This window comes from Spinacia oleracea, chromosome 5 (assembly GCF_020520425.1).
Source record: "Spinacia oleracea cultivar Varoflay chromosome 5, BTI_SOV_V1, whole genome shotgun sequence".
NCBI classification, from domain to species: Eukaryota; Viridiplantae; Streptophyta; class Magnoliopsida; order Caryophyllales; family Amaranthaceae; genus Spinacia; species Spinacia oleracea.
Genome location: NC_079491.1, coordinates 79,475,213 through 79,501,117, shown reverse-complemented (window position 1 = coordinate 79,501,117; position 25,905 = coordinate 79,475,213). Strand labels below are relative to the sequence as shown.

General features: G+C 35.7%; 1 long non-coding RNA gene across 1 annotated transcript; it reads right to left on the bottom strand.

Moving 5' to 3' along the window:
* Positions 1–9,024: 9,024 nt before the first annotated feature.
* On the bottom strand, positions 9,025–11,369 carry LOC110803984 (uncharacterized). Its single transcript, XR_008921007.1, has 4 exons — positions 11,248–11,369; positions 10,881–10,931; positions 10,020–10,086; positions 9,025–9,290 (listed from the first exon to the last, which is right to left on the bottom strand). It is a non-coding gene; the product is annotated as an uncharacterized lncRNA (long non-coding RNA).
* Positions 11,370–25,905: the final 14,536 nt, after the last annotated feature.

Here is a 25,905-nt window from a genome sequence, read left to right as displayed (position 1 = left end):
TTTGCGCTTCTTGTTGTTAAATCTTGAAATTTTGATTGACCTATTGTATATGTTTAACAAATTTAAGTGCCTAAGCTTGTTAATTATACAACCTAATTTGTAATTGTAACTAATTTGTTGAAATTCGAATAATTTAGAATTTGATTTGATTTTCATTATTAATTGACGATTTAATTAGGTATCCATGATTAAAAACCACCATAAAAATTGTTAATTTTTGATAAATTATAAATTTTTATGACCTAGATTTGAATCCATGATAATCGGTAATTAATTGATTAATAAATTTTCGATTTTCCCCCCTAAATTTATGAAATTATTATGATTTATTAATTTGTCAATAAATATGAATTAAAAAGTTTTAATTTTTTTTATGAAATTTGCTCATGAATGTTGCACGCACAAAGCATAGGACGCTACGTGTTACCTTTAAGGGGTGTTGTATAGTGCGGGCATGCGACGACGAGCAAAGGAGCTCGTCGCCCATGCGGTATGAATGCAGCGAGCAACAAGCAATATATGGCGCGCGCGCGAGGCAGTGGTGCTGGGCTTGTGTGCTGTGCGATGGGCGATGGGGCAAGGCATGAGCCGAGCGAGGAGACGCGTGTGGGCAGCGAGCGTGCTGCGCCATAGCGGGCGCTGCCTCGCCCAGCGAAGAGACCAGACGCGTTGAAGCAAGGCGGGCTGCGCGCAGCGTGGCCTGGGCTGACTGCGATGCATGTGGCCTGCTCGTTCGTTGCCGAGCGATCAGTCGATGGGGCGCTGCTGCCTCATGCCTCGATGGGGCTTGGGCGCAAGCCCAAGTGCCTCGTCTTGTTACGATTGATGCGTTTTGAATTTAATTTTGAATTTTAAGTTCGGAAACGATTTTAATCAACTTAATTTTGAATCGTTTCCTCGGAATTTAATTTTGAGTTCGCAATTTAAATCCTTTCCGCATTTTAAGTTCGTAATTTAAATTGTTTTCTCGGAATTTAATTTTGAATAATCTAGTTATTATAAATTCTAATTTATACTAATTATTTTACTAAAATGAAAACCTAGCTTGAATAAATTTAAATTCATTTATTTAATTCAACTGAAAATAAATTAAAGGATTCAATTAATAATTTATATGAGCTTTAAATTTTAATTAAATTTGTATGTTTTCGGTTAGACTAGGAAATACAATTTTATGTTTAAAATTAGTAAAGCATGTAAATTTATTGGTTTAAGTGGGAGCGTTTTAGTCATAAACTCTTGATTAGGTCTACAATCCTTTAAGGTTAAAACAACTTGATTAGAATTAATAAGGATTGAATAATTGGTAGATTATTGGAACCCTTGATTAATTGCTGCAAATGTTAATATGATGCATAATATGTTCTACTAACCAGCTATGTTGACCATTCATGATAATGAATTGGTAAATGGTATATATTTGTATATGTACTATTTTGCAGGTTATTGAAAAGTGACTAGTATGGCCCAAATAGGATAGAAAATATGGTCTGCGCACCATTAATTTGAATGTAATATTGGTCTACAGTACCAAATTTTATTGCTTTAAATATGGTCTACGTACCATCAAATAGTTGTAATTAGTTTAATTATAGCTTATCCTATTTGAAGAGAATGACGCCTCCCATGGTGAAACTCAAGACGGAGTTTCCAATCCATTTTCAAGACAGACTTTGAAGTTAAATCTTAAGATGAAGTCGGGCCATACTAGATCACATTTATATCTTATGCATGCTTTAAGTTATTTATTGCGTTAAATATGTCTTAATTATGCATGAGATTGTGGCTTGATTATGTTGCATGATTAAGGATTTTAGTTCACTTAAAATCTAACCAACATAGTAAGAGCCTTAAGTTCCAAACTTTAAAAAAATTGAGTTAAAAGGTGCCATGCCAAAATAACACTTACTTGGATAACTTTTACATTAATCTTAGTAATAGTTTTCCGCCATAGCGAGGTGTTACTTATTGATTCTAAAGGGGCAAGGTACACAAATAATTGTGAGTACATGTTAGTTTTGGTGAAACTCAACGATATAAGTAAGGAGTCCTTTTATGTCGTGGCAAATGAGATAGGTTTACCTAATAAGTTCTTAGACGTACCTATCAACCAAGAGTAGTTTCTAGACTATTAGCAAAGGCTTTGCTTACCTAAAATATTTTAGAATTGAGTCTAAGTTCATAACGTGCTTAATTCTTCAATGATTTAAGGATCTTGGAATCATTTTATTCACACCTGCCGGAACAATAAAATCGAATAAAATGCTAATGACTTGTTTAAATTGCATGATTGCTTTAATTTTCACGTTATTACTCATGATAAATGTTTAGACTTTGCATACTTCAATGCATGTTTTAATTATTGTTTATAATTAAATATCTTGCACTGTAGTAAATCCTTTTATAAGGGTAACAGTAAATTTCCTCGATTGGTAGTGAATCCAAGAACAATTCACGGAAATGAGAGAAAATGAGCACTTTAAATTGTACATTTCTTTTAGCGACTTTTATGGTTGTTTTCGAGTATCAAAGTCGAATGGAAAACCAATTGGAGCTTGTGAATTCAAAATACAATGTAGTTTTGAGATCATAAAGCATTGAGTTTAAACGCTCAGCTTTACCAATGGTTAACAACCTAATATCTTTGTCCATTTAATTCTCGAATGAGTCTAGTCCCTAGACATTCGAATAGATCGATGCTTAGAGAACTTTAGAAGCTTCTGGTAAGATCATCTAGTTGAAACAGAATATTCAACTTAAAATGGTAAGAACTTTGATGGAATGTCATTGGACATGTCTAACAAAGCATAAAAGTCAAAACTAGAGAAGTCAATTCTTAAGACTATAAGAAAGGGTACCAGAAATAGGAAAACAAGGAACAAATGAAAGGTATTTACGATTCCGTTTCTTCCTATAAGTTTGTGTTTAAAGAGAAATGACCTAGCAATCAAACTTCCTTGGTATCATATACCGCTTGAGATTCTTACTTCAGTAATAACTCAAACAATGGAAGCTAGGCTACACTTATGACCTACAAGTGGGAAATGAAGCATGGCAATGCTACATTAGTTGTAGGGTCATTTAGTTTGGTTTAAGTCCTTTCAAAGGCTGGAACCTAATGGCTATTTTGTTCCATAATCAGCATACCTAAATTTATGTTTTCAAACACATAAAGACTCACATTCAAGAAAAACAAAAACAATGTTTGTTTGTTTATTTGAATGAAATGGTCATTTACGGGTTGAGTCAATATGCTTGATTAAAACAAACAAATCTTTAACAATAAGAACTTTAATAGGTTCAAATCAATCTCTTGATTTGAGTTCCACTAATCTTTGGCATTGTTGCTTAGACCATATCAACAAGTTAACATTCAAAAGCTCTATTTTGATGGGACTTTTAAAAGTTGGTTGATTTCTAGATCAATTCAAGACAAGCAAGTCTTACTTGTTGAAAGTAACAAAAGATATGAACTATTGTTAGAACGCCTAGACAATAGAGTTCAAAGCTAAAGAAAGATTTTATGACTTTATTATTTCACCTAGATTTGAGTGAATATTGGTTTATTACTCAAAGTGATATAAGTTTGAATCCGTTTGGCTAGTTCAAAGATTGAGAACTATAAAATCCGCATGGTAAGAAATCATAAAGATCTAGGATAGATCATGTTAATGATTACTTGAGACCAAAAATGATCATCAATGATTGTGTGTTGTAATATCACGATCTAGCTCCATAAGATATGGCACATCTAAGTTGGAATGATCGAAGTCAATTAGTACCTTAAGGATGATTATAGTACCTTAAGGATGATTCTAGTTAGTCAAACTTAAGGCAGATCCTGACGTGCTGTGGACTTTCTACGGAGGGACGACACTTGGAGTCCTAAAGTTTTGTTCTTGTTTGGTTCGGGCGCAGCAAGGTAGGGCACGCTACAAAGAGTATGCATCCTAATTATGCTAATTGTTATGTGGCAATTAATTTGGATTCCTGGCTTTAATGGTTTTTCCGCGTGATTTATATTCAGTTATATGTATCATAACCTAACAAATATTATCGGAAATGGAAATATTGCCGGAATCTGAAATATTGCCGGAAACGGAAATATTGTTGGAATCGGAAATATTATCGGAATCGGAAAATAATTCCGGAAACGGAAATATTAAATATTTGTTCGAAACGGAAATTAATTCCGGAATCGGAAATGTTAAATATTGTTCGTATTGGAAATGAATTCCGGAATCGGAAAATTAATCGGAAGCACGTCGTACGAATAAACATCGGACGAGCTTGCTAGACGCAAGGTCTAGCACGAAGCTAGGCCCAACGCCTAGAAAAGCCCGCGCGCGACCAAAGCAAGCAAAGCCCAAACGCGAGAGCAAGGCCTGCAGGCGCGCCCCCCTCGTGGGCTGCGAGCACTTGCTGGGCCTGGGCTCAGCGCGCGCGCTGTAGACACCTACTTTTGTCCCCATTCCCGAAAGGGAAGGTTCGATGATGAGAACATAAATCTCCATTTGGCAACGCATCTCCTATAAAATAACGAATCTCGATCACCCTTTCATTTCAGCCAAAACTGCTATTTATAGAAACCTTCTAAGAATAGTAACTGCCGTAAGAAGTAGTTGTTAAAAGTGGAAAAGTCATAAAACATAGAAATCTCAGAATTAGGTGTTGCACTCCAACATAAGTCCTAAAAAAGATAGAATTGGCAAAAGGAATTCTATTCATGCTATAATTCGGAAATAAGAGTTACGTATTAATTAAATTCCTAACGAACCTAGAGTTCGTAACGGGCCCAGACGCATTCCGTCATAAGTTGATACGCACTAAGAAACTCGGATAAGTCTCAAAAGCTCCGTGATTAAGAGTCCAAATCTGACAAAAGGCTCGGTTCAGATCCTATTTTCAACGCCTAGGTCTGGGCGCCGAAATCTCCGGCGCCCAGCCCCGGGCGCTGAAAATACCTGGGGCCGTGTCGTCTCTGAATTCTTTTTGGATTCGGATTCTGAAGATCTATCTTTCCACAAACTCCGTCCCTATAAATACAGCCTCAAAACCGACGCGAACAGGACATAATTCATAATCTGAGTATTGACTCCAACCCTAAGCCTAAGAATCACGCTGCGAAATTGATCCCGCGTTCTGTCACAATCGACCCAAAAGTTGAACATAACGTATCTTGTCCCTTATAGCTGATGAATTAAACCTAAATACTGGAACACTGCTCAGAAACCCGAGATTTGTTAAATAAAAGGAGAAATAGCAAAGCCAAGTGGTTAGTTTTGTGAGAACCGTGACGCACCTCTCAAGGGTGCGTCGTAATGTGTCCCTCATATGATTTAATCGCTTTCATCACCCTTTTATAAAATTGTCAAACTATTAACTTGATTGATTTATCACGCCTAATAAGATAATACCCTGGACAATTGAACTATCATGCTAGGCACCTTAAATCAATCTAAATAAGATAATCACGATCGGTTTAATGTTATGTGTTGCATATTGCTAAAATCAATTCATAATAGTTTAATAGTTTAAACGCATGTCCCTTCAATTATTTATGCTGAGCTAGTAAGGATAACCTACCTCTGGAGTTATCGATGAGCACTCCTCTCGGTAGTTACAGTCCCCCGAACTCTCAATCTCTGCCCTGCGGGTGTACGTTGAGTGATCTCCACACCAGGGATCACAAGGAAACCTATGGCCGTCGTGGTCGAACATAATTGCACTCCCTTTATGTCACGATAACCGGGTTTTGTCAGTTTTTCTCATTGTCGTTAAAAATTGAATGGCGACTCCTATATTACTAATCGATTGGGTGGAAACTCACAGGAAATCTAACTACACTTGATCTGACGACGTCACGCCCACGAGGGACGAGGTCATGCATTAGCCTCGTGCTTTTTCGACCCCCTCACACGCCCGTGCGCATGGCGCCCCTCGTGGGCTGCTGTGCGTGTGTGTTTGTTCTTGCGTACGAAACCTTGATCGATTAGGATTCGTACAAGATTGATTTCCTAAGTCTACTAGATAAATTAAGTGATTGAATTTTAGATTAATTCAGATTCACTAAATCGTTTCCTAGTAGGATTCTAATATCCGATACCCATGCCCTATAAATAGGTGATCAATGCTCACAATTTATATCGAGTTTTTCAAGTATTCATTCATGTTTTAGGCTTAAAACTTAGACTTTTAATTGCTGTAAAATCCGAAAATATCATAGTACCTTTGGCGAAATTCTAGTTAATTAAACCTAAGGCGGATCCGGACGTGCAGTGGACTATCTACGGAGGGACGACGTTTGGAGTCCTAAAGACTTGTTCTTGTTCGGTTCGGGCGCAGCAAGGGAGGGCACGCTACAAAGAGTATGCATCCTAAATTATGCTAATTGTTATGTGGCAATTAATTTGGAATCCTTGCTTTTATGGTTTTTCCGCATGATTTATATTCAATTATATGTATCATAACCTAACACAATTCCAGTTTGCAAAAGTCCACACTCCAAAACCCCACACTTACGATTTCCTACTTGATGGTTTATCTCCCTCTATGGCCCACTCGTCTCCTGCTCAACCGGCCCAACCCATTTCCCAATCTGTGACTGGGCATAATAGGCCATTGACGGGTCACGGGACTGTTCAATCAGCCGTGGACCATCCTTGGCATACCCAACATGGATCAGCCTTGCTTCCTTCCTCACCGCAGCTCTCCAGCCCACCTGTAGGTTCTGGCCCAACTCTTTCGGCTCAAACTCACCCCCACTCGCCTCTGGACCAGCGTGTCCCATCTCATTCTGGACATCAGCCCCCTCCTGCTCCAGTAACTCCAGCCCAGCGTGGCTCACCCCTTTCTCCAGCCACGCCATTCCCTTCTAGCCCATTACATGCGGCCCAACCAACCATCACTCCATCATCTCCTCAATCTGTCCAGCCCATCTCTTCCCCCTCTTCTCAAATGACAACGCGTGCCCAACATGGGATATTCAAGCCCAAAAAGTTGTCAACCTTCACACTTCAGTTACTCGGTCCCCCCTACCCCGTAACCCATTGGCCGCATTGTCTGACCCGAATTGGAAGTTGGCTATGATTGATGAATTTGATGCTCTTATTAAAAATAAGACGTGGGAGTTGGTGCCCCGTCCTTCTGATGTTAATATTATTTGTTGTATGTGGATTTTCTCTCACAAAGAAAAGTCTAATGGTGATTTGGAGCGGCACAAAGCCCGTCTTGTTGGTGATGGCAGGTATCAACAGGTTGGCATTGACTGCGGTGAGACTTTCAGCCCGGTGGTTAAAGCGGCTACTATTCGCATAGTTCTTAGCATTATTTTGTCTAAGCAATGGCCTATTCATCAGTTGGACGTGAAGAATGCGTTCTTACATGGGGAACTGAAGGAAACTGTATACTTGCATCAACCTGTTGGTTTTCGTGATCCTACACATCCGGATTATGTATGTTTGCTTAAGAAGTCTTTATATGGGTTGAAACAGGCACCCCGGGCTTGGTACAAGCGGTTTGCAGATTATATTTCTACTTTTGGCTTCACTCACATCACTTCAGATCACTCTTTATTTGTGTATTCTCGTGGGACGGATGTGGCCTATCTTTTACTATATGTGGATGATATTATTTTAACTGCATCTTCTGATTCCCTTAAGCAGTCCATCATGTCCCGGCTCGGCGCCGAGTTAGCTATGAAGGACTTAGGTCCCCTCAGTTATTTTTTGGGCATTGCAGTTACTCGCCATAAAGGCGGTCTTTTTCTCTCTCAGAGAAAGTATGCGGAGGAGATTATAGAGCGAGCTAACATGTCTTCTTGCAGGCCTTCCGCTACTCCGGTGGATACTAAGGCCAAGTTGGCCGCGGACTCCGGCCCACCTGTTTCCCATTCTTCCTATTTTCGTAGTCTTGCTGGAGCACTACAGTATTTGACGTTCACCCGACCGGATATCTGTTATGTGGTTCAGCAGATTTGCCTTCATATGCACGATCCTAGGGAGGGTCACATGCTTGCTCTTAAGCGCATTGTGCGCTACATTCAGGGGACCCTTGCTTTTGGGTTACATTTGTATCCGTCCTCTCTCACTAGCCTCGTTTCTTACACAGACGCAGACTAGGGTGGTTGTCCGGATACCAGACGCTCGACGCCAGGCCATTGTGTGTTCTTGGGTGACAACTTGGTTTCATGGTCTTCGAAACGTCAACCCACTTTATCTCGTTCGATTGCAGAAGAAGAGTATAGGGGTGTGGCGAATGTTGTTTCCGAGTCATGCTGGATTCGGAATTTGCTTTTGGAGTTACTTTGTCCGGTTCCTAAAGCGACGTTGGTATATTGTGACAATATTAGTGCGATCTATCTTTCAGGTAATCCAGTTCAACACCAACGCACTAACACTAGTGGAAAAAGGGTCATTTGCATCGCACTTTTAAGCACATTTGCGTCGCACATCGTGCGTGGCAAAAGCTCTCGACGCAAATGACTAAAAGTCATTTGCGTCGCACATTTGTGCGACGCAAATGAAACTTATTTGCGTCGCACATTTAGCAAATGTGCGTTGCAAATGACTTTTCAGCACCATGCCTGAAAAGTCATTTGCAACGCACATTAGCTAAATGTGCGATGCAAATGACTTTTCAGCACCATGCCTGAAAAGTCATTTGCAACGCACATTAGCTAAATGTGCGACGCAAATGACTTTTAGGCGAAAAAAAAAAAGTCATTTGCCACGCACATTAGCTAAATGTGCGTTGCAAATGACTTTTTTTTTTTTAAAAAAAATTCGTTTTTTAATATTTTAGTTACAACCCAATAAAAGGCAAATTCACCATAGATCACCCAACATGTTGATAACCTAACTACACTTTTAACATAAAAGTTTAAGTGAACCATAAACGAATGAGGCCCAAGATATCATTCAAGCAGATGAAAAAGAAAGTGGAGATGGAAACAATAGCCATGAGATGAGTAACTTGAATATGGAGCTGAGTATAAACAACAACAATCTCTAGGAAGTTGATGACCAAGTTGCAAAGACAGAGAAACTTGGACTGCAACAGACTGCAGCCATAAAGTTAGTACAAGAAGCACTTAATGCAATCCTACAATATGATGCAGAGTCATTTCATCAACAGCCAAATCCAGTCCAAGAAATGGCTAATAGTTCTGTCAGAGAGAGAATTTCAACTCCTACAACCTCCATCGAAGAAAATTGCAGCTAAGGTGGTGAAATAGATGGAAAAGTGACTGGTAGATCAGCAGAAAAGCAACAGCAAACAGGTAAAAGATCCTACAAAAAGAACCAGATGAACATAAGAGTTCATGAAAACAAATGTCCAAGAGTTTCAGCAAGCTCAAAAAATTGTTTGTGCCTGCAAAATTCATCAAGGCGATGGAAAAACTGAAGAAAATAAACCCACGCAAACCACAATACTTATCTGCTGTACAAACTCATAATTCTAGTTTACAAACTTTTAATAAACTTCGCCCGTATTACATTGGAGTTGTAAGCTCCTACAACAGTTGAAGCAATAGAAACTCACCGAAAGACACCTTAAAACATTCTTCATGATAGCCATAGTACAACCTACGCAACCTGCTCTCTGTTTCATTAGAATAAACAACTTCCCAACTGATCATCACAAACCTCAGGACACTTGCAAGTTTCATTAATAATAAAACAACCATAGCAAGCAGGCATATATACACTTCCCAACTGATCATCACAAAGACTACCAACCAGAAACAACCAAAAATAAAGGTTATCCAACATCCAAGTTAGATATGGTTACATATGAAGCACCCATAATAACCAAGGTTATCCTACGTCTTCCTGACAGTCACAATATATAAAAGGAAAGATATGCCAATACAATCAAAGGGCCCAGGAAATTCATTGTGAATGAAAAAAAGAGAGCAAGCTCTAGATAATTAGTGGATGCAAGATTCCAATTCAATTTATGCAAGAAAAATACAGAACTGTAAAAATCAAAAAAAGAAAAGAAAATGAATGCAGGACCTTGCGAAAGGCATTGTTCACGGCGAGCATCAAGCTTACACTGGTTCAATTTCTCCGGCATATTCGCCTGTTACATAAAAAAACTCCATTGTCAGACCAAAATCAAACAAATTACAATATGAAATAAAAATAAAAATTTGAACCGAGAAAAAAAAAGCCGAGAAATTAAAATTGAAGCACACTAAATTATGAATTTACAGCGTTCGTGCGACACCAAGCCACAAATCTGTCCTAACTGATGTTCTAGGCTTTTTACTATAACTTTAAGCAAGTTCGTTCTGGAGTCTGGAACGACTAGTCTATGGTCAAATTGGTCGCCATTAACTGATACTATTAAGAGGACATTGTATATCACTGCACCTTATTCCCCTTCCTCATGACACATTTCTAGTCTACTTCAGAAATTAAACCAAAAATTCTCAACTTTCCAACAAAACTCTAAAAGCGCTAACCAGATCAATAACCAACCATTATTCTCAACTATAACACTAACTAACCAATCCAAATCAATAAAAACATCTATGAAATCAACAAGAAATATACCAGGAAATTAAGGGGGGAAAGAGTAAAAAAATCTAGCAAAGAAATCACAATATATCACAACAATCAATCATTCTAAAACAAACAATGCAAATTTCGGATGAAAACTAAAATTAAGAAGAAGAAAAAAAGAAAACAAAGAGAGTTATTCAAAGTAAGTAAGTAAAGAAGAAAGATACAAACTTCTATCTGAATTCATACAACTTCAAGCTGATTAACATTTGCAAGCCAAAATGTATAGCTTAATCAAGAACAAACAACAATAATTCAAAGTCTTACTATAGTCTCATACATTTTGGAAACATGAGGAATGAAACTTACCATCGGAGTAAATCTTCTTACTCCCAAACGAGACTCAATTCAGCCAAACCACTGCAACAGAACATTCAAATGAACACAATGTCAGAACAAAAAAAATCTGCGCAAAATTAACAAAAACAAATTCATAATCCCTAGAAAAATATTACGCACACTCACCCCCTCATTGTTCTAAATTATTGGAAATTAGTGACCTAATTCACGTAATTTCTCACCAAATCCCAAACCCAAAAAAAGAAACCCTAAATCTTTCAAATTAAACAAAAAAGTAACCACAAAATTCAATGAAAGTGTACCTGATTGAGTAAATAAGGGAATCAATTGAAGAATTAGGGTGAAGAAGATGGAAATTGAGGGTAAGTAAGTGTACCTGATGGAGACAGGGATCGATTCCTATTCAGTGGGCATTCTCCAATGGAGGCGGCGGCGGCGGCGGCAGCTGTGGCCTACGGTTCCAGCGAAACTCTCTCTAAATGTAGCTGCGCCTGGTGTAGGGTGAAGAAGATCGATGGAGGATGAGGGTGAAGAAGATCGAAGATCGATGGAGGATGAGGGTGAAGTCGTTAAGGTAGCTGCGCCTGTTTGTTTTGTTCTTCGACAAATTAGGGTGCAGTACGCGTGGGTGAGGAATAATTAAAAACTTCCGAATTTTTTTTACCTCCTCTGCGTCGCAGAATTACTAATCTGCGACGCAGGTGACTTAAAGAGTCATTTGCGTCGCAGATTAGTAATTCTGCGACGCAAAGGAGGTAATATTTTGCGTCGCATTATTACTAATCTGCGACGCAAATGACTCTGAGAACATTTTAGAGTCATTTGCGTCGCAGATTAATAATTCTGCGACGCAAATGACTAATTTTAAAGCTTAGAACTGTCAATTGCGTCACATGTTTAAATGTGCGAGGCAAATGTGGTGATGCAAATGATTGTTTTTCCACTAGTGTAAGCATATTGAGATGGATATTCATTTTGTACGTGAGAAAGTTGCACGTGGACAGGTTCGTGTGCGACATGTCCCGTCCCGTTACCAGATTGCTGACATTTTTACTAAGGGGCTTCCGCGCGTTCTTTTTAATGATTTCAGGGACAGTCTCAGCGTACGACAACCTCCCGCTACGACTGTAGGGGTGTAGTAGATTAGATTATGTTAATATTCGAATGGGTTAATTATGTACAACTAAATATTCTGTAGAATAGTTAATTATGTAAAGCGTATATTCGGTAGAATATAGGCTCTAGGGTTTAGCCCTCTGTACTCTTGTATATATATTCCTAATCTCTCAATAATACGATGACGGAGTTATCACTTCTATCAATATTGACCTGCAACCTGATATTCAAATTGATCATCTGTAGAACAACATTATAATCGAAACTCGAATTGATTTGATTCTACCTAAACTCGTTCTCACAATTATTGAATTTACTCCAAAATGATTCGGGTCACAATAACCCGACCTAAATTTAATTAACTACTCGTTGCAAGGTACATTCATTCATGAGACTCAAGACTCTCATGAGTGGTAACTCGCTTTCCGACCCATACTTCGATAATTAAGAAACTTTTCCAGTCAACTGGAACTTTTTTTCCATAACCAACTTAATTTGAATGAATTTTACGGTCTATGCTAGCGCCAAATAAGTGGTTTTTCAATTCCGAACTATAACGAACAAGATATGAGCTAAACACTCAATAGTTTTAAATAATTGGATTTCAGGTTTTGGCCACGCTTTTCATGTTTCCATGTTGTAAGGGGTTAATTTAAGATGACTTTATAAAGTTAGTTAATATAACTAATTCTGCTACGTCGTTTTTTGATACCTGACTTAACTGGCCATTATCATGGTGGTTGTCACGGTTAGGAATAGTACGAGATAACAATCTAGAAAGAGCACACACAATATAACTAACGTGGTAAATCCACGTCCCAACTTGTATTATTAATCAAACCCTAGTCCTAGTATTAGGAAGAAAAATATTACTAGAATATTACAACTTAGGAGAGAGCAATATACTGACAAATCTATCCTGAAAATACAACTCGTAAAATAGGAATACAATTACATAATATATCTCCTAAATAAGTATCTAGTAATATACCATAACTGAAACTCATTGCCATATTGGGTTTAATATTAACAATTCCTCCCCTTTAACCCAATATGGTTCCACAACCGATTTAACGGTCACCATTGAAACACCGTCGTCCATCCGACAATGCCTCCCCTCGAACAAAAACACCTCCATCTAACACAAATATATTTCTTTTATCTTCCAACCTTTTAGTATCACCGAACCTTTTTTAGTGACCTCCAAACTATTGTTGTTCATCATAACAGTATAACCCAAACCATCTAATCTACCCAATGAAATTAGATTCCTTTCTATCTTTGGTACGTACCTCACTTCAGCTAACTTCCGAACCCGACCATTTCAAAGATTTACCGCAACCTCACCAATGCCGTCAACTTTTACCTTCTTACCATCCGGTAAAGTAACCATCTTCTCTTCACACTCTTCATAGGATGAGAACCATTCCCTCCTAGTACATATGTGATGAGAACTTCCCGAGTCAAGCACCCAACCGTCTTTTGGCCCCTTATCTTCTTGAACCAAAAGAGCATCACCAACATTATCATCATCTCCATCCGCATACGAAACACGTCCCTTCTCGCGAGTTTTCTTCAGCTCCTTCAAGTTTCTTTTGCTTTGGAACACATAGTTTGTATATTACCCAACTCTCTACAATAGAAACACTTAATATTAGGGTTATGTTTCTTACCAAATTTATTTCTCTTGTCATGTGCATCTACCACGAATGCTCCTCCATCTGATGAGTCACCCTATCCTTGCTTCATCAATTTTTCGTTCTCTAGAAGAACAACAATAGTTTCTTCCAAAGCCAACTTCGTTTTCCCCACCAACATAGAAGTAATCACAATATTATACTTCTTTGGTAGAGACACAAGTAGAAGAATAACTTTGTCCTCATCCTTTAATTTTTCATCCAAATTATCCAGTTGGTTGATCAAGCCATTGAAACAATTCAGATGATCTCTGAAATCTCCATCTTCTTCCATCTCGAGTCCGAAAAAATCTTTCTTGAGAAATAACTTGTTGGCTAAAGACTTGGATTGGTATGTCTTTGTCAACTTCTCCCACAAACTTTTAGGGTTATCTTCCTCAAGAACATCATACTTAATTTACGGTGCAAGAGCCAACCGGATTGTCGATGCAGCACGTAACTTCATGTCTTCCCACTTTTCCTTTTCTACTTCGGTAGGCTTCTTGTCTTCAAGGATCCCATACAACCCTTGTTGGATTAGGAGATCTTTCACCGTGCTCTGCCATAAGGCAAAATTGTTCCTTCCATTGAACAATTGAATCTCGAACCTTCCACCAAATTTCTCCATCACGAACCTTAGCTCTTGATACCACTTGTTAGGAATAGTACGAGATAACAATCTAGACAAACCACACACAATATAAATAACATGGTAAACCCACGTCCCAACTTGTATTATTAATCAAAATTGTTATTAATAATACAATTAATCAACCAACCTCACAAGTGTTTCTATCAAACTATGATCAAGCTTAGGATCTCAAGCACATCAATCAAAATGGTATATAATTTCCTATTTATATACCCCAACTTCTTAACCCTAGTTCTAGTATTAGGGAACACAATACTACTGGAATATTACAATTTAGGAGAGAGAAATATACTGACAAATCTATCCCTAAAATACAACTCGTAAAATAGGAATACAATTACATAATATATCTCCTAAATAAATATCTAGTAATATACCATAACTGAAACTCATTGCCATATTAGATTTAATATTAACAGTAACCATAGTAATTATCCATTTATTCAAGAAAATATTGAACAAAACGATACATTGATGATTGTAGAATGTTGAAACAAGGTCACGAACTATTTGAGTTTCGTCAGAATTAACAAAAATAGAAAATAACATAAATTTAATTAGGAATGTTTTTGAAGATATAACTAAAACAAACAACAAACTTTTAAAGTTTTACCACAAAAACACAACCAAATCCAAAAGATAGGGTTAGAGAATATGTACTAGAGCATAAATCGGATCATTTGTCGCTTAAATTGATATTTGTTCTTGAACTGATCGATCATCATTTATCTCTTCAACTCCAACAAAAAACTGTTCGATCAACTCTGATGCAACTCAACTTTGATTCACGCTCCTAAATCTCTAATGTCATGAATTTCTTAACGAAATCATACACCATTCAGGCATCATATTATAAATCACAAAAAGGAAAATCCAACAAATCTAATTATAAAAGAATTGAGAGTAGCATATGCAACCTACAACTACAAGTGAAATGATATTGAATACTCCAATAAAATATTGCCTAAAACATATTACTAGATCATATAAATAAAGTAAAAATTTAAGACCCTTAAAATATATTGGACTAGTATTTTATGCACGCGATGCGTGCGTGAATTTTAGAAACATTATTGTGCCTAGTATTTCATGCACGCGATGCGTGCGGAATTTGATTAGTTAGGTAAGTGCTCATTTTTACACACTTAAAATGAATCGATTATGATCAGATTGCTTACGTTCATGTCTTTCACATCAAGTCGTACATTATGGGCACGATTAGTGATGTCTGCCATAGGCCTTCTAACTCCCAAAGTGTTGGGAGTATTGTTAACAGTCATAGGCCCTTCTGGACATGGTGTTCGAGGTTGACTATTAGGAGTACCTACAACATCCGATTGGTTTTCACAGGCATAACTAGGTCTTCTTTTCGCATTTCGGCGATCTTTTTGTTCTGGAGTGAGTGATTTTCTTTGTTGTCTCTTTTTATCCCTCCATATTGATCTTTGATCTTCCATACATTGATGTCCGTTCACGTCCATAATAGAAATATAAACTACACATATCAATTTGGTTCTTATAAGTTTTTTATATTAAATATTGTTGTAATATTGATATTGCTGATTTTTTTTATTTACTAATTAAATTTAAACGTTAATGTTTCCAATCATTTAAACCCAATTTTTCTCTTTTCAATATCCTTTTTTATAAATCACTAACAAACTCGAAAATTTATTTACTAATTAATTTTTTTTCTTTTAAAAATATTATTTTTAACTTCTTATTTAGAAAATAATCGAGTTTTTCTAACAACTAGTGGTACTGCAGACTTTTTTCGTACCGATTATTTGAGCCACAAAGGTTTTATTTAGATTATAAAATTCTCACACAACTTTAAAGTAAAAGTTTATATTTAGCCCATCAGTACTCAGATTTGTTTCGTACTACTGGCCTAACAACACGCAGCCCATATATTCAAGCTGGCCCATTTAATTTCGGTTTCATTTCGTTTATCTGGTTTTTATTTGGTTTCATTTTATATCTTCTTACCCTATCTCCGCCGCTATCCTCTATATCTTTAACCTATTTGCTTTTGTTCTCCTCCTATCTCTCCTTTCTCTCTCCTAATTCGATACTTTCCTTCCTTTTCTCTCCTCAAAAATTGTTTTCAGATGCATAATCATTCATCTATTTGAATATCTCAGCAAAAAAAAGGGCGAGGATCTTCAGAAAAAAAATGTCATGAAGATCTTTCGCATACCTCAAGAAACTCATGTACTACCTCCGTTTCAGAAAGTTCTTTACAGTTACTATTTGCACGGACTCCAATGCAATATTTAACTACTAATATATCCAATTTTGTATGTGAAAAAATATAAAAAGTTGATATTCTGAAAATATATACCGAGACCAATCTAACAAGATCTTACATGTAACGTTTTGATGTATATAATAGTGAGAATTTACGGTCAAAGTTTTCATATTTTGGACACATATTTCTAAGCGTAAAGAACTTTCCGAAACGCAGGAAGTAAGTTTGTTGAAAAAATGGCGTGCGCCGACAATTACACAGGTATGTTCCTTTTTCTTCATCTCAAATTAGGCTTATTTGGACTTGATTTAGAATTTTAGGGTTTTTATCAATTCATGGTTTTGGGTTTATAATCTGGAATTTTTTCCTGCCGGAAATCGATTTGTTGCTCAGTTGTAGTTGTATTTCGTTTTCTTAATTATTGTTTAACTAATGTATTTGGATTTTTTTAACTGCATGTCGTGTCCCTCCATGAATTGGAGAGAGCGGTGAAGGAGCGGTGCAGGGGCGGTGATGAGACGCGCGAGGCGTTTGTCGAGCCGCTGGTCTATGATCTGTCCGAGGCGATGGAAAAGGCGATATGTACCATATTTCGTTTTATTTATGTCTTTTCTTTTCGAAATTTCACAATCTGATTTTTTCTTTGTTTTTTGAAATTGAGTTGTTCGATTTTTTTGGATTTCATGTTTGAAATTGGATTATTCGATTTTTTAGGGTTTCATGGTATATTTGGTGATTATTGGGTTATATAATAGAGATTTTTTTCTAGTATTAATTTCCTTAATTAATTGTTAATGAATTTTTCTTGGTGATTTTTATTATAATTAGGGTTTATTATCCATTTTTTTAGTGGGTGGAGGGCGGGTCTTCAATAAATAATAGGGATGATTTCGGTTTAACTATCTCATTTGATTTCGAAATTTCTCAATTCTGAAATTCATTTTCTTGTTTGAAATTGGGTTATTCAATTTATTAGGGTTTCATGTTTGAAATCGAATCAAATTTGAGGATATCAGATTATTGTTTTGATTTTGTGTTCTCGGTCATTGAGGTAGTAGGGTTTCATGAGGGAAATTCATTTATATGTCGGGATTTGAGATTATTAGATGATTTTAGCTTCTGGGTGATTTGGTTTCTTGGCTGAAATTGATCCCAATTTGGGGATTTGAGGTAGTTTATTTGATTTTGACTCTTGTTTCCTGCTGAACGTTCATGTTTTTTATTGTGGAGTTGCTGAATTTCACTAAAAAATTGTATTTTATGATGTAATTGTGATTTTTTTTCGATTTTATTATGCTTAAATTATTGTAATTGGTGGTTTTTCACTATGTTTGCCTCTTTCCCTACTATTCTGAACTTCGACTGGTTGTGTTGATTCTAGTTGTTTTCTTCCTGTGTATTTTTTATGAAAATTATGTCCCTTCTGAAAAGAGATTCCGTTGGAAAGAAATTGCAAGGATTCTTGTAACTGTGTTGTTTGTATTTGATTTCTAAACAAAGTTAAGTTCCACTGTCAGTTCTCTTAGGGTGTCTTGAAATAAAAGAATTAAGAGTCTTGTTTCTGTATTGTTGGCAGTATGTTGTGTTGGCAGTATGTTCATGCTTAATGCTTCTAGCATCTCTGTTGGTCAGTCTGTTTTTGTAACTGATTCAACAGTATGGCTAAAATTTCGAGTTATACTTGATTTTGGAATTTAAAAAACTGATACTAATCTTTGACATTTGTTGGTGGTAAAGATATTTATTTGAAAATTCACGAATCAGTTTAAATTGGTGTTTGTTTATTGGTTGGAATGTCCTCATTTTTTTAGTTGAATGTGGAATTTTAGTATTTTCGTGAAAACAAGTCAGTGACTTGTATAGGAATAAATATTGTTTATTTTTAGCTGTATTTCCTACAACCCCATTGAGTAGTTGTGTGGTTTAAGGTACTTTATAGTTTGTAACTAAGACATAATACTACTGCTCAACTTGCACAAAACTTGTTTGATAATTTAATAATATAAACATATAAGTTTTATCTCTATCTTATAAAAGCATATGCATAGCTATTTGTCCTACTAATGAAATTTGAAAATAACAGCTTATTTAAATTAAATAAAAGCATGAACATCAATCTGTAATAATTAATTGAAATTAATAAAATCATGCATATTACTATTTGGTTTAAGATATTGATGGGGCACATACCTTATTTTGTTGATTATTGTATGACTTGATGAACTTAACACGGCGCAACTTGCGAACTTTAAACAGTTATTATGATCTCCATAAACCATGAACTATTGTTAAGTACTTTATATTTTGTCAATAAAATATAAAATTAGAGATTTAAATAAAATAAGAAATTAATTAAAATATGAAATAATTAATTAAAATCGGTTAAAAGCATGCTTATTACCTATTATTTTTTTGTTTAAAAGATTGTTGGGGCAGATATCGTATGTCGTTCGTTATTGTATCTCTTTATGGACTTCAAACCCAGCTTAAAATCTGCATAAAAATCGATTCAAGTCAATTCTTTTTCAACTTATAATTCTATTTACACAAATTTACGTTATTTCTATTACATAAGCTATTGCTCTCTTCCAAAAACACTATAAACATACCTTATATTTTGAAATCTGCAAATAGAGATTAAAAAAATAATAAGAGATAATTTAATTAAAAGCATGATTAAAATATGAAATAATTTATTAAAATCCATAAAAGCATGAAACTTACATACCTTATATTTTCAAATCTGTAAAAATAAATAAACGAATAGTGTGTTAGGTAGGCAAATTTAATTTACATATCATAAAAATTCAGAATGAGCATGTTTTTATGCATAGAAAATTTCGAATTATTATTATTAAATAGTATTTCTTTAATTTGGCAATGCATATACAAATGTTCAAAACTGAAGAATGGCTCTGAGAATAATATTTCTTTAATACATACCTTATATTTTTAAATATGCAAAATAAATAAACAAATAGTGTGTTAGGTAGGAAGATTTAATTCACATAGCATTAAAATTCAAAATAAGCATTTGTGTATGCATAAACTTTTTCGAATTATTATTATTAATAAATTGTTCAATTAATATTATTAAATAATATTTACTGAATTTGGCAATGCATAAACAAATGTTCGAATAAACAAATGTTCGAATCTGAAGAATGGCTCTAATTTTGATAAAAATCTCTAAATGGTTGTAATTCATTTATTTGTTAAAGAATTAAATGTTAAATCTTTGTTTATGCATTAAAATTCACGAATTACTATTATTTAAAATTTGTTTAATTTCTGTTTTTATTTTCTTGCAAGGATTTGTGCGAAAAGTATACTTACGTGTATGGGAGCGATTTCAAGAAGAACAGTGACGTGGTTTTCCCGAGAATGGCTTTCTTCTGGTTTTCTTCTGAGAATCAGTACAGCCTGAGAATGATTTTTCAGTGTGTCTGGGTTTTTTTCTTCTTGTTTCTGGAGAAATTTTCAGATGGTTTGGTTAGAATTTTTCAGAATTTTTGGTTTACTCTGTGATTTCATTTGTTTCCTGATTTGAAATCTCCAATTGGAATAAGCTGGATTAAGCTGGAATAATATTTGTTTCCTGATTTGTAATAATTTTCAAACGAAAAACCAATTGTAATATTGTGTAATATTTTCTTTCCTTAATTTACTTTTTCTTGCCTAATTTTAACTCTCAATCAACCCAAATAATTGTGGTAATTGACATATGCATAGATATTATTCTGTGAGTACAATGAATGGGCCATTAATCACGTTTTGGGCGTTAGAAACTGGTAGGGTCTGGCATACACTTTTAAACAGTGAAGGGTGTTTTTGTAATTTTATTGGGGGACACGAAAAGTTAAGTTACAAAAAAACCCTCAGGAGCTTGCTTATTATAATAGAGATGATATCTTTTCCTATAAAGGAACTGTTGATTTTTCAACTTAAAATGGGAAATATAATTATAAATAAATATTTATTTATTTTATAAAGAGATTTAATGTAAAATTAAATGTACGTGCATAATACCTAACATGCCTTCATTTGGAACTAGTCCGTATATAATAAAATTAAACATTTATTAAAATCCCCTTTTAACTAGATTACAAATATATAAAATATATTTATAATCCTAACACTTTAAACATGTAAACTTCAAGTTACTATTGCAGCAATAGTGTGCTACCTATTTTGCCCTCACCTTTCAACCTTAATTACAGAATTTTGCCATGATGTTGGATGATGCCACATGTTCCCATCAACCATCTGTCTTATTTGTTCCTCTTTGTTTCCCCGTTCCTTTTCCTCGACTCTAGGATCTTCTTCGATCACCTTCCATTTTCAAGAAACCCTAACTCTCCTCTCTGCAATCTCCTCCGCCCCTTCCCACATTTCCTTCCATCACCCTAGATTTTCATATTGTCAATCTTCGTTCTTATTCAAGAGGATGTTGTTTTATGGTGATCGAATTGAAGGCCACGTTCCAGGATTCTGAGAAGGAGTACAACATTGATACGTCGGAAGGTAAAAATCGATTATTTTTGGTGGTTTTGTTCTTGATTTTATTTTACGTCAGTTTAACTCACTACCTCCTTCCATTTTCAACCCTAGCTATCCTCTCTCCTGCATCTAATTGGTTGCTTCATAATTTTCCTCTTCAACAATTTGCACCCAGGTTCTTCATGATTCTCCTCTCTCAAACAAATTCTCCGCTGCCAAAATCGTTTGAACCCACGACTCTCAGGTCTGGGGTCTGGGTTTTGTTTAAGTTTTCTGGGTTGTGTTTCCCGCAAGGACTTATGCAGAGTGTTTGATTAATTAATTAATTGGTTGAATGAAATTTTCCTAAAGATATGAATAGGACTTAATTCTTAGTTTAATTCATTTGACGATTTTATGGACTTAATTTATTAGGCATTAGAGTTTATATGTAGGCCTAACTTTGAATCATTTTTCTCGAGCCGTACGAGGAGAAAACCTCCTATACGTTTCCAGGGGGTTATTGTTGATCTAATCTATCCCAATGAGTCGTCTATCGAATCGTTGCAATTGATGTTCGGTCCTCAAGAGAGGGAAGAGATTTGCAGAAAGTGGGTTTTTATGAACCGATAAAAAGTTAAACTTATTTAAATGTCCTTTTATTCTAGATTTTCTTGAAAAGGGTGCTCTGTGCAGGTAGTCCGCATTTTCACAGACATGTCTATTTCACCGAGCCTCTCTCCGAGACAGTGCCCAGATCGTTACGCCTTTCGTGCGGATTCAGCAATCCCAAAGTTTATTTTTGATCCGAAAAATAAGGAAGAATTTTTTTTGTACTCCTTCAAACATAAATAGAGTCTTTTTTTTATGAAAATTAAAGTTTGTGACGCTCAAATGGACTCCTAATATAAAATAAAAAATTCGGGAATACGAGCCTTTCAAACTAGTAGTTTTTGTCATTGTAATCGAGGTGATGTGTTGCATTCAACTGGTGGAGAACTTGATCTTATCGAGAAGCTTTATAAAAAGGCCAAGAAATCTGAGACAGAATTCTTTGCGGTACAACCTCTTGCACAAAATATCGTGGCTCCGTGGAAAGAGCTTAATCTTGAAGGTTGGCATCTCATGTTATTTTCAGATTTTGACTTGACTTGCATAGTTGTTGATTCGTCTGCAATATTAGCTGAAATAGCAATACGAGCAATGTATCGAGACTATTCTATCAACGAATAAAGGTATCTACATCATATCATGGTTTCTATTTTTATGTATTTTGAGGGTCGGAGAGGGGGGGTTGGTTTGTGCAGAGCCCTTATGTGTTTTGGTTTGTTTAATTTTTGTCATTTTTTGTTTTGAAAACGTTAGCTCATTATTTTTAAAAATCTTCATATCCCTCCTTATCTCAGGAGCAATATATACCAATGAAGTCTCAGTGCAACAAATATGGACATAATATCTTAAACTTACATATAATCAAACAACAAATTTCTACAGCACTCTATCAAAATTACAATTTAGAGTACACCACGAAACTAATATCAACCAGGGCGACATTATTTGAGCAAAGAGGGCGAATGTATAATCGCCTTTAAATGAACAAGCAACTAGGGCGAGTTGTTATCGTTATCTTACATATTAACAAATAGGGCGACTTGTTTGAGGTTGCCCTTTTTGGTAATAATACAGGACGAGTTTTAAAAGTCGCCATGGTTGATCAAATAACTATACAAAAAAATAAAACATAAAAAGAAGAAACTTCAAAACATAAACCCCTAAATCACCAAATGCGTTTCGGGAGCCAGTGTTCTTCGTTTTCCCTAAAATCCCTAATCCCAAATTCGTTTTCCCTAAAAAATAAATCAATAGTGCTGAGATATTTCGTTGCTCCTGATTCTCTCCCTAATTTCTTCATATATTATCCTAATTTAGTCGAAAATGATTGAATTCTCAACTTGTTTATGCTTAGTTCGTAACCTCGGGGGTTTTGTTCGAAAAAAGCCCGACTTCTGCTAATATTTGTTTGAGAGAAGAACGATTTTTGCTGAGATTTGTTCCAGAGGTGACCGATTTCTGCTTATTGGCATCATCTACTTTATCCGATTTCAATTTCAATTTTCTGCAATTTTTGAGATGTATGGCGGTTTTCTGCAATTTCAATTTCTATTTTTTGCAACTTTTATTGGTTTACACGCATTTGAGGGGGGCTTAAATTTGTAAGTTAATCTACGCTAATTATTCTCACTGATGGGTGTGTGAAGCATTCTGTTGTCTAACGTAATGGATCAATGATTCAATGCATTTATCTTGGCTAGCAAGTATTATTCTTAGCTGTGTGTAGACAATTTGGAGAATTGTAGACAAGCTTTCTTTGAAATGGTCCCGTAACAGAAAATTTTAGAAAGTTATTAAGTGGCAATGATAAAAAGGAAGTGATACTTGATCTGAAAGAATTACTTGGTTCTCTATTTTATGTTGAGATGGACAACTTTGTACATGTTTAAGTGATAGAACTATAGAAGCATCATACCTATACATTTTTTAATGGGCAAGATTGTAGTAATGTGATTGATGTTGCTATTTAGATTATTTGTACAACTACAATATTAAGTTTCCAAGTCATGTTTTACTGAATCATATTGGTTAGTGACTTGTTTTTATTTGGGTGTTCACTTCCGCTACTACAAGTCTTAGCTGATGAAAGGATGAAAGGGTACTTTGGTTGGGAGACTTTTGGGTTTGCAACTTCTTGATTCTTAACGTTCTCTGTAATTTAATAGATTTTGATTTTTCATGATGACTCAGTGAATTAGAAACATCTAGTTGGCTAATGTGGTGCAATGCAAGTAATTGGCAATAACCATGTACTCTCTCAACCTTCAGGACCATTTTCAGGTCTAGTCTTTTGTATTCTTGGTACTTAGATTTATTGTTGGTTGTCATACCCCACTTAACTGAAGGAAATAATGCCCTTGGTCCAAGTATGCATTTAATGGTAAGTCTTAGAAATGCGGTTCAGTATTAATTATACAAGTTAATAATTCAGTGAGATCAAAGGAACTGTATGCCTAGCTAGGGGGCGCTTCAGTTCAAGTGGATTAATGATATTAATCCACTGCTTACTCTTGACTGAACCCGTAGGGTCACACAAATAGTACGTAAACGGATCAAGTATTTAATGGCATTAAATACTCCATCTATGGATATTCGGAATCGACGGATCTTGGTTCCAATGGGAGCTGAGGTCGTCAAAGGCAAATAATGAATACTCCGGAAACGATGATATTGCCGGAAACGAAAATATGGATCGTATCGGAAATATAAATATTATCCAAGTCGTAGATGTTGCCGGAAACGAAAACATGGTACGTATCGGAAAATATTATCGGAAAAGGAAATATTGCCGGAAACGGAAATATTTTCGGAATCGGAAATATTATCGGAATCGGAAATTAATTCCGGAAACGGAAATATTAAATATTTGTTCGAAACGGAAATTAATTCCGGAATCGGAAATGTTAAATATTGTTCGTATCGGAAATGAATTCCGGAATCGGGAAATTAATCAGAAGCGCGTCCTACGAATAAGCATCGGACGAGCTTGCTAGACGAAGGCCCAGCGCGAAGCCAGGCCCACGTCCAGCAAGCCCAGCGAGCGTCACAGCAGCCCAAGGCCACGCCAGGCCCAACGCAAGGCCAAGCCCAGCGCCAAGGCTGCGAGCACAATGGCGGGGAGCACGCGTGGGCTTCGTAGCCTGCTGCGGGCTTTGCGTGTGCGCGGGCGTGGCCTGCTCGCATGCGGGCCATGCTCGTGTGTGTTTTTTCTTGCTTACGAAACCTTAATCATGTAGGATTCGTTTAATATTAAATTCCTAGAACTACTAGATAATTAATTAAAAGAATTTAAATTAAATTCAGATTAGTTAATTCGTTTCCTAGTAGGATTCTAATACCCGTTTCCATACCCTATAAATATGTGATTATAGTTTACAATTTATAACGAGATTTTTCCAAGTATTCATAAGAGTTTTAGGCATAAAATTCAGTCACTAAGCAATTTGCTACATAAAAACCGAAAACACATAGTACCTTTGGGGCAATTCTAGTTAATTAAACCTAAGGCGGATCCGGACGTGTTATGGACTATCAACGGAGGGACGACGTTTGGAGTCCTAAAGACTTGTTCTTATTCGGTTCGGGCGCAACAAGGGAGGGCACGCTACAAAGAGTATGCATCCTAAATTATGCTAATTGTTATGTGGCAATTAATTTGGAATCCTGGCTTTTATGGTTTTTCCGCATGATTTATATTCATTTATATGTATCATAACCTAACAGTGGTATCACATGCCTCTAATTAATTTCATAATAATTGCTTAACATGGTTAAATTTTATAAATTTGCAAGGAATTAAAAGGGGTGATTAATTTCGTAATTGTAATTAATTGCAAATTTGCGTTTATTTGATTATATGTGCGCATTTTCGGCAGTTTCTTCGTTACTCAACGAAATCGAGTGATTTTTGTGTTAATTCTGCATGTAGAAGGCATTCTAAAATTCCCAAATTCGAAGCCTAACTATGATTTTTCGGAGGTTTTAGTTTTTCGAACGCAAAGTTTATAATTTTAAGATGTTAAAAGTAAATATTTGCGCTTCTTGTTGTTAAATCTTGAATTTTTTATTGACCTACTGTGTATGTTTAACAAATTTGAATGCCAAAGCTTGTTAATTATACAACCTAATTTTTAATTGTAATTAATTTGTTGAAATTCGAATAATTTAGAATTTGATTTGATTTTCATAATTATTTGACGATTTAATTAGGTATCCATGATTAAAAACCACCATATAAATTGTTAATTT